Below are 10,300 nucleotides of genomic sequence, written 5' to 3' on the forward strand. Positions count from 1 at the left end.
TCATAAAATCTGGATATTTAATGGTAAAAAAACCCAAAAAAACCCCAAAAAACTCCAACAAAACCAAACACAAAACCAAATAAAACCACTTCCCAAAAAAAATTACAGAGAAAACAGTTTCTCCTGAGTATCATTTCTTTTCAATAATCAATTTGGTCTGATTCTGGTTCCATAATGATTTGTTACAGACAGAATTTGTCTCTCTAGAGTAGAATAGCCAGTGTTCCAGCTCTGCATTGGAAATGTGAAGTTTTGCCATGGGGCTGCTTCCCTCAAAGGTCACCTCTTAGAGTCCCTCTGGCCAGGGGACAAGTGCAGGCTGCTGCCACCCTGCTGGTGGCTCACAGTGCATCACAGTGCCCTCAGCTTGGCCTGGCTGCCACACTCCCACAAGAGAGTCCTTGACAATTAAAGCTCAGACATAACAAAGTCATGCAGGAGAGAGGTGGCAGCAGGCTGGGGCATGGTGATGCCCCAAAGTGTGGAACAATAACTGCTATCAATGAAAAGGTCTTCTCCTGCCAAAGGACTGGTGTCTCTTCACTCAAGTAGATGGATTTTAATGCATTGCTATAAATTAAATAACTCAGTAGCCTCAGCTAAACAGAATTTGGTCCATTAGAAATGTTAAACAATATTTTTTGGCATGTAAGTATCAGGCATTTAGTAATATCTCCTTTGTTGTTGTTCTATTTCTAGAGTCCCATACTGTTGTTATCAGATTTCTAAAGTCCCATACCTCTTTGGTGTATTCTCATGGCTGCAGCTCTTCACTGACTCCTTCTGCTGCATGCTGTTCTCTCTCAGCTCAGGGCTCCTCCAAGGCTCTCCCTGCCTGGCCAACCCACCCCCTTTTATCCCAGTTATCTCCATTGGTCACAGCTGCAGCCCAATTAAGGACATGGCAGCTGCAGCCATCAAGGGCAACCGGGACCTCCCAGGGCAAAGCCTCTATACAGATATTCAAATATAATACATTTCCTCTACTATACTCCTTTAAATATCTTTGGTTCTGCTTCAGCTTTCACTATTCCAGGGGTTTTCTTTCTTCTTCCTATACATTTTTACTCAATCCTAACACATGATTCTTCTTTACTTTTCATTGTTTCCCCTTGACACACTAATCAGGCTGCCAGGCCACTCAGTCTCAGCAGGGCCAGCATCCTTTTAGCTTTGCCCTGTGTCTGTCCCCATGTTCTTCAGATGTTTTGCTTTGACTTTGTGTTGCACCATCTTCAAGAAACCTGTTTGGCTATGAAGGAAAAGGCACACAATGAGGCATCAGTAAAGGGACAAAGATCAGGTACCCTGAGGAGGTAGAACATCAATAAAAAAGAAGGAATGAGTGCCTCTGAGGAAGATAAAGCAGTGTGATTCACAGCTCTGGAGAATGCTAGGCAGGCATGAAATGTTTGTAAGGTAAATAATAGCCTAAGATCAAAAAAAGGAAACAAAAGCAGATGAAGCACAGTATCAAACAGACTTTAAATAAATCATTAAAAGAAAAACCTATTTCTTGAACCATAGGACACTAAACAGCATTTAATTAAAAATGTGTTCTTGATCTTCTCATGTGATTAGTTTTGCATTACTCTGCCACTTATTTTGGTGATATTGAGGCCAAAGGGGCTGGTGTTCTGGGCTGAACAAGATTTAAATAACAGAACTTGTGCTGAGGTTAGTGAAAAACTTTGATTTACTTCAGTGGAACCATCAACTTGTCTATTCTTAGACCTAGAAAGCAATTTTTCCTTGACACCTGCTGTTTTATCTCACTTTCTCTCTCTCACTTAATGTTGTAGCTGGCAAACACAGGGACTGGAGCTGTGCCTAATGCCCTGCTGGGGGAATCCTTGACCCCTTTTGTAGGCAGGGCTGCCTTTGGGTGGACAGATCTGGTCCAGAGGACTGTGCAAAAAAATTAAAGGAAACCTTGGCCACTGGTCACCTTTCCTCAGGCTTCATGAGGAGCAAACTTAAAGTGGCTCTAATTAGTGTACAGCTGAATAAATAACAGCTTAAGAGCTTTTGATCTTTTCAGTAATATGTGGTGATTTTTTTTTTTAATAGAAGTATTTAGAGTAATTTTTTTGCATTTGTTCTTCAGCTTACATCTGAAATGGGCAGTATTAAGTAGGCCCAAGATCTTTACATAAGTCATTGTTTGCCCACATTAAAACAGAAGACTGTCCACCTCATATTACCTACAGGATGCACCTCATTTATATCATCAAGACATTCAGATGATTTCTTAGGTAACAAGTGCAGGAATTGCTTTTTCTGTAGCAAATGTTTTACAAATATTGATAGTGTTTTAGCCCTAGGGCTTAGCTAGCATGTTATAGATGAGAAGAAAAAAGCAAATAAAAGGAAAATGTACTAATGTTTATTCTACAAAATCAAAGAAGTGATTTAGTGATTGGTAAGGCCCCTATAAATCACTGCAGACTGTTTTCAGCAAGCTTCTGAAAATGAATCTGCTCTCCTGTTTAACACAGCCAGGCCTGCCCAGAGCCCTGGCCTGACATAAATCAGCTCTGTTCATACCCTGACTGCTGTGAAATGCAGATCTTGGTTCTCAGATTGCCAGATCCCTGCCCCTAGGGAAGAAAGCTGTGGAGAAGATATTCCAAAAAACCAGCACAGATCTGGTTTGTAAAACCCTCACAGGAGAGAACAGATCTATCATCAACCCTTCCGTGTGTTATACAGCAGGCTTGGAGCTGATGATATCATAAAAAGGTGGTGTTAGGTCCTAAGGGAGTCATGGGCATGCTTTTATGAGGATTTTCATTCATTTAGTGCATAATTAAAAAAAAATAAACAACCAAAAAAGAAAAAGCCAATCAAAAAAAGAAAGCCTGTATGTAGATAAGCAACACTGGATCTCTTGAAACAGAAGATACAAATTGCATTTTTATGGCACAGCTTCCATAGTTTTGTTTTCTTGTAGATCTGTAAACCACAGGCCTTGTCCCAGCTAGAAGTGTCTGGAGGAAAAAGCCAGGATTAGTAAAATCAGTCAGATGCCTCTGGGTGTGATGGCAGTGCAGGGCTACCTGACAGACAATATCCTCCTAGATTAAATCCCACTTTTGTAACTGTAACCAAGTATCTGCTTCTCAGTTTCTCTAACACTTGCTCGAGGTACATTACCCATATAATTAAGCATGATTAAATGATAATTGCAGTCTTTTTGCAAAGTAATTCCATGGCTGTTTATGCTGTGCAGAAAGTACATTTTTAGAAAGTGCATTTATTTTGCATGTGTCAAGGAAAAACTCTAAATGTTAAAGAAGTTGCAAAGGAACAATTGCCATAAATTTACAAAGGAATTACTAGGTAGCATATGCCTGAGATTGAATACAGTACTATACAAATTTCTGTCAAGATGCAATTGTATTTTCAAAATGGCATTACTTTTGTATTATTTCTTAAAAAAAACCCCAAAAAGCAGTCATGTTAAATGGAAACATTTGTATTTGGTAATGGGTGATAAATTATTTAAGCAAGCTACCATGTTCTTTTATGTATAAAGCTCTTCTGTCAGTGCTAGAGAAACCCCTTTTTACACCTAATTCTGGAGATACACAAAGGATGCACTCTTTTGCTTTGAAATTTCTTCTTTTGAGCAAGGATAATACAATAAGCAAAGGGTAGGAAGATCTGTACCACACGTTGCCACTTTGCATGTTAGAAAAATTCCTCATAAACACTGGCTTCATCTGCATTAACTTCCTAGTTTGGATCCAGGCTACACCTGTGAAGCAAATTTTCCCAGTTCTGCTGTGGAACCTCCTGTCCTCTCTGGATGTGAGGTTTGGAGTGAGACTGTATGCTGGTGCTTCCTAAAATCTCATTCCTTTCTGGAGGGCATTCCAAAGGAAAACACATTTCTTTTGAATCTGAGGGAAACAATCACAAAGTAATCTTAGAAGCAGAATTTCTTTGAAATAGATTTGGTTATTTATCATTGTGATTTGTATTTTCTTTGGGATAATGGCATTTTTTGGGTAGTTTGCTTTCTCTTTGGGAACACCCTGCTCTCTGAGAGCAGTTTGTATTTAGGGAGTCCTGCTGCCTTATTTCACATGTAAAGTAGGCTCGATTAGACTGATAATTCATTTTAATTTTATTAATTGTAGATAGTTTTGGCCATCTCAGCATAGGGCTGAGACCTGGGGTTGTTTGGCCTGGAGAAGTCTCAGTGTGGATCTTATCAATGTTGATATTTATTTCATGGGGGCTGTAGGGAAGAAGGGCTCAGGTGCCTCTCAGAGGTGCCCCCTGACAGGACAAGGGGCAATGGGCACAGACTGAAACACATTAAATTCTTTGTGAATCTGAGAAAATAATTCTTTTATTGTGAGGGAAGTCGAGCACGGGAATGAGTTGGCAGGAGAGGCTGCAGTTTCTGTCCTCATACCAAACTGTGCTTTGGGGTTGCCAAATCTTGCTGGAAGCTGGTGCAGAATGCACAGGATGGTGCCCTCCTTTTCTGCATATTTCTCTTCAGGTTGCTTTTGCAATGAAGGAGGCTCATGCTCTTTCTGCTCTCTACTGAAATGACTTTTTCCTGTAAGATTTGCTTGAAAGAGATGTTGAAAAAATTTACAGAAACCAAGATGAGTATTAAACACAAAAAGTCTCTGGAGGTGAGATTTTCTGTGCATATCCTGCCACAGTCAAATGAAACATTGCCTCTCAGGTGCCTAAATCAACTAATTAATCCATACTACATTAATTATGATGATGAAAAGCTAATCATAACTTATTGGCCTAAAAACAAATGCAAGTGAATGAGAGAGCTTTTCAAGGCTGGCTGGTGGCCTCAGTCCAAAATACTCCAGAAATCTGCTGGAGGTACCAAGCAGTACTCACCTGAGTGGTGACTGCAGGTAAGAACAAATTCATTATTTTTTGGAGCCATTTTCAAAGACAATGAAAAAATTGTTAGCATTCTCTTTGTAACTAAAGGTTTTGTTAGTCTCCATGAAACATTTATACAAGATTTTCATCATTTTTGTCTTTGTGTGACATTTATGAGTTCCTCAAATGTTCTTATAAACATGTACTTTTATAAACATATTTCATAGAAGACAGATTACAATATTGGACAATGCACAATATTCGTCTGGAATATTTACAAATTTCAGTCTCTGGTGAACTGCATGCTTATAGCTTTAGAAAAGACTGACAATGTTGTAGTGATTAAGAGAGATTTCTGTGTTGGTTTTGATTACTGTGGCAGCAAAGCGTATCTGCAAGTGACAGAGTCAAATGTATCTCAGCCAGAACAGAAGGGATGTTAAATCTGGGATGCCCCTGTTGGTTTGCCTTTCCTTCTTTCTGTTTATCTCAGCAAATTATAGTCCTGCAGAGACTAGTTTGGATCTGAAGCTTAACCTACATTTCCTTAACATCTGTTCCTAAAGAGTAAAAACATATGAATTTGTACATGCTGATTCATTTTCAAAGGGAGACACTTCCCATGAAAAGCATTTCCACTGAAACATAATCCAAACACTCTCTAAAAGACAAAAATGAATACTATAAGCCAGGCTAAGATAAAGAAAAGAAAATCAGAAAAACAAGAAGTGGTGCAGGGATTTTCACTGTAATTTTTCTTTTCAAAGCTAGTGCAGGTAAACAAACACAAAGGTAACCAACATAATGCATGAAACAGGAACAAAGGAAATTCTTGACAATAAAACTCAAGTGGGAGAAGACACTGAGTGGAGAAGCATAGGATTTGTCTTGTCACAATCAAAAATAATAAACCAGGAAGGGAATAATGACAAAATGCAAATTCTAAAAGTTAAAGCAACTCTATAGGAAGAGAGTATTGTCATGGTGGAAAGTAATCAGCCTGAGGGCATCACAAAATCATCCTTGACTTAAATCAGTTTTATAAATAATACTGACAAACTTCATATAGGTACTGACAAGACTAGATAGGTTTACAGAGAAGCAAATTTGTCTAGGATAATAAAAATAGAAGCATTATGACAGATTTTCATCCTGGGACAATTTCAACTTTTGTGCTGCAGGGCACCAGAGCAATAACCCAGTGGTAGAGAATCCAGCCTAGGAACAAAACAGACACTATAATAAATGCAAAACTGGATATTCTGTATTATTATGGGTAATGTCTTTGTTGTTACCATAATGTGGAAGCAAATGGCAAATATTTGTACTTTTGTTTGTTTGAATTTTTGCCCAAAATCTTTGTACACAGGGGAGATCATCTTACGTCACTGGGGAGCTGGGGACTTGCTTTCTGTTTCAGCTGGGGCTGTGGCTTCTGTTTTTAAGAACTGCATTTTCCTTCACATCTGCTGTCTTTATGTTTGAGTTTCTGGTGGCTGGGAAGAGCTCTATCCCCACGTCACAGCTGGAGAGAGAGAGAGAGAGAGAGACAGTGTTCAAAGTTGCTTTCTTCCTTTTGAATGTGAAAAGAAAATTATATCAGTGTGCCAAGTGGGAGGAGGAGAGCAGGCTGCCGAAGGGCTTGTGTTACTGCTGCTGCAGGAGCACTTTGTTGAGAGCCTCCAGATGCAGGGGAGCAGTGGTGACTATTGCAGAGACCCCTCAAGGGCCACACACTCACAGGCACGGGGAAAATGTGCTGCTGTTTCCAGGACATCCATTAATGCTTGCTGCTTCTAAGTTTTCTTTGACTTTCTTAGCCTGGGAAGAAAGAAGGGATGGAGAGAAGGTGTTTTAACATTTGGTTTTATTTATTATCCTGCTCTGATTTGATTGGTGATAAACTAATTTTCCCCAAAGAAACCAGTTTTACCCATGGTGGTGATTGCTGAGTGATCTTTCCCTGTCATTATCTCAACCTACAAACTTTAATTGTGTTTGCTCTGAGGACAGAAGGAGAGGCTCAGCCTTGGCATCCAGCCTTGGCCAACCCACTTGGCTTTTTTACTGGGAGAATGACCCCCTTGATTTCCTGAGATGTCTCCCAGCCAGAATTGTTCTGTGATTCTAAAACTGAAATCATTCTATGGAAAGGAAGTCTAAGTCTGTGAAAAAATTAACTTATTTCTGTTTTTAAATACTGGGCCACAGACTTGAGCTCACTAGCTTTGTACCAATGTAACTGCCTCAAACATCTTATTGCAAAACCAGTGTCACAAAATGGACAGCCTGCCATCTTTTCCAAACTTTTGGTTTGTCTCCAGGTCACTAAAGGTGCACAACTAAAATGCACAATTGTGCACAATTATACCTGTCCAGGCAGCCTGGGTCTATACAGACAGAAGGATTTTCTGTTTTCTGGAGTATTGCAGTTCCTGAAGGACAATTGATGGTTGTGGCAATGTATCTGAGCTGCCCTGGATACTGACACAGACAGAACTGAAATATTTGCTGTTAGCAGCCAGAGACATTATCTTAATCCAAGTGCATTTCTCTTTGGCTTCCCAGTGATTCCCAGTCATATTTTTCTTGGCACTTTATTTACTGTATATGTATTTAATACTTCACCTTGTTTATGGAGATATTTTCCAATGCCTTTTGATAAAGCTCAACTTTTTCTTAAAAGTGTGTAATTCCTCCTAAATTCCCACTTCTACGATAAAATGAAAGTTTTATTATGGAGCAGGGCCCTCATTCTTCTACCAGCTGTGCCCCTCTGCAGCACCAGGGCACTCTGCTGATGCCACTCATTTCTCTAATCTCTAAATGTGCTTCTGTTGGCTGGACTTTTCTCAAATAATAGTTATGTATACTGCAAATAGAAGTGGAAACCCCTTGTTGAGCTCTTCCCTCACCATTCTGTTTTCTTTTTCATTCATATTGCTTGAGCACGTGAGTACAGCCTTGCAGGTCTTCTCCAGCAGACACAAAAGATAGTAGGATTTTTCACTCTTTTGTAGATACAAAGCATACCTATGGAATTTGAAATTTTATTTATTTTTCCATTGTCCTTTTCTTCATTTAAAATGTACCTAGTAACTCCTTTTGTCCTTTTACTTTTGTCCAAGCAACATGAATATCCTGATGCTGTGTGTTAATTTATTCTGACATGTGGTTATTGCTGTAATATAATCCACTGAAAGCTCAGCTACCAGATACATTTGTACCTGGTGTGATGCTATATTGGATGTCCAGTGAATTTATCCTCCTAGCTGCAAGTAGTGCAGCTCTTTGTCAAGCCTCTGTCTACTTCAATAAAAAAAATAATGAGCATGAAGATTCCTTCATTGTCTGGGAAATTATTTCTGTTCATGGAACTGCTTTTTGCAGTGAAATTAATGGAATATTAAAGGTTCCTCCAGCTTCATGGCACATCAGTTGGATGAGCTAGTACATACTTATTAAGGCCATCTTGATGTTTTACAAGCCATTTCATATCTTAGTTCAAAGAAGTTAGGATTCCTTTTCCTTACAGGAAGTGAGAAAAATACTACAATTTTACAGTGAGTTATTTTAGGGTCAGCTTTTAAAAAAACTAAATGAACTGGCAGTTGCAGTTCCCAACAGATGGCAGATAAAGTGACTAATATTGGAAGATCTGCTTTAAGGATTCTGTTCATGTTTCCACTGTTTTGCAGATGGTTTGTGAAACAACCAACAGCTTCACTTTAAACAACAGTATTAATCAAAGTTGCAAAGCTTTCTCTCAGAAATTTCTCCCTGTTTGGGTGTTAAATAATAAAAAACAAAACATAGAACATTCTGTACCCTTTCTCTCTCTCCAGCAGACTTTGCCATCTCTGCCACGTCCCAGGTTTGATCTGCCTTGAGCTCCCCAGCAGCTCTGCCTTTGGCCACAGCTCCGGTGCTTGCTTACTGAGACACTAATTGTTCTCTCTTGTAATATATTGTTTTTCACTCATATTCTTATTGCTGACTTCCTCTCTCACATTTCTAACAGGTTTCTTTCTGCCCTGACAAGTCTCACTCGGCAGATGTGGGTACACCACATTTTATACAGAAGTATTGCCCCCTTCTCTTTTCTCACCACATGTCCAATATTACAAGTTACCCTACTAGGAGTAGTTATTGATTCCTTCCTGCTCATTTACATTATCTGCAGTTGTGGTGACCCTCAATTCCTTTATCTTTTTCTTCTTCTCTGTGGAAACTCTTCCATTGATTATGCCCATTCTTGCTGATTTTAAGGTCCTATTCCTAAGCTTGTTAAAAAATGTGTTTGATCATAAATAACAGAGAAATAAAAATGCAGTATTATAGATAAGGCTAGATAAGGCTGTCCTTCTAGACAGCTAATTACACAGGTTGTCCAAAATCCAGTCCTTCCACCTCTTGTTCTGCCTTTCTACCAATGCCTCAAAGTCTTGCCCATACCTTTCAGACCTTCTCTCTATGCATCTATTTTACCATTTACCCATGAAATTAAAAAAAAAATTCCCTTTGTGCATAAATTACTTTTTTTTCTTAGGGAAATTTATTTTTTTACGAATTAAGTTGACACAAGTAGGCAAAACTTGTCTGGTTTTGGATAGAGATGTTGCCTTAACATGGAAGTTCTTTTTGGTTCTTTCTTATGAGGCTGAAAGTAGCTGTTTATTAACAAGAGTGATTTCTTGTAGCTAAAATAAATATTCTGTTACTGTCTGGTCACCTCCCAAACCATAATATTTCCAAAATACATGGGCAGGCTCTGAGTTTTGGCAGTTCCTACTACTTACCCATAATGGACTATTAGACTGGAAGCTAAGCCAAGTAAATTTCCTCTCAGCTTAACTTTTCTTCTGGCAAATGCTTAATGTGTGTGGTGTTTGCATTATAGCAATAAAGTCACAATATTCACTTAGGTTTAGTGATTTATAGCAGCAGCTTATTTTTTATTTACTCAAAACAAAATTCCTCACTGCAGAGAGAATATAAGTGGAAATTCACCTACCTTCACTGCTTTTCAGCTCGATAAAAGTGACATCTGTGAGAACTCCATGTGAAGAGTTTTTGAGATCTGAATGAGACTGAGAAATGTAAATGAAGGAGGATGAAAAACAGCTCAGATGAAATGCAGTGAAAGAAGAGAAAGAAAAGTGAGAAAATAAAAAAAAAGAAGCAAACCCAAATGTGACTGAGACTGGCAAAGAGGAAGAAGGGAAGCCCATGAGAATTCATTCAAGATTAATTGCAGAAACTGTTAAAACCTGGAGCATGATTTTTGCAGCATGTGTTAATCTGTCAGCAAAGAGGGGAGGTGACATAGCCAGCAGGAGAGAGGTCCTGGGAAACTCAAGGTGAAGCTTGAGCTGACATCAAAAGAGGAATGACTTGCAGGCTCAATCTGCTCTCTGTTCCAGAATATCAG

General features: G+C 39.0%; 1 long non-coding RNA gene across 1 annotated transcript; it reads right to left on the reverse strand.

The window, feature by feature from the left end:
* Nucleotides 1–5,615: 5,615 nt before the first annotated feature.
* On the reverse strand, nucleotides 5,616–9,985 carry LOC143695236 (uncharacterized). The gene is made up of 3 exons (XR_013184319.1): nucleotides 9,884–9,985; nucleotides 6,611–6,690; nucleotides 5,616–6,394 (listed from the first exon to the last, which is right to left on the reverse strand). It is a non-coding gene; the product is annotated as an uncharacterized LOC143695236 (long non-coding RNA).
* Between the last annotated feature and the right edge of the window lie 315 nt (nucleotides 9,986–10,300).

The sequence above is a fragment of the Agelaius phoeniceus genome, chromosome 14 (genome assembly GCF_051311805.1).
Source record: "Agelaius phoeniceus isolate bAgePho1 chromosome 14, bAgePho1.hap1, whole genome shotgun sequence".
NCBI lineage: Eukaryota > Metazoa > Chordata > Aves > Passeriformes > Icteridae > Agelaius > Agelaius phoeniceus.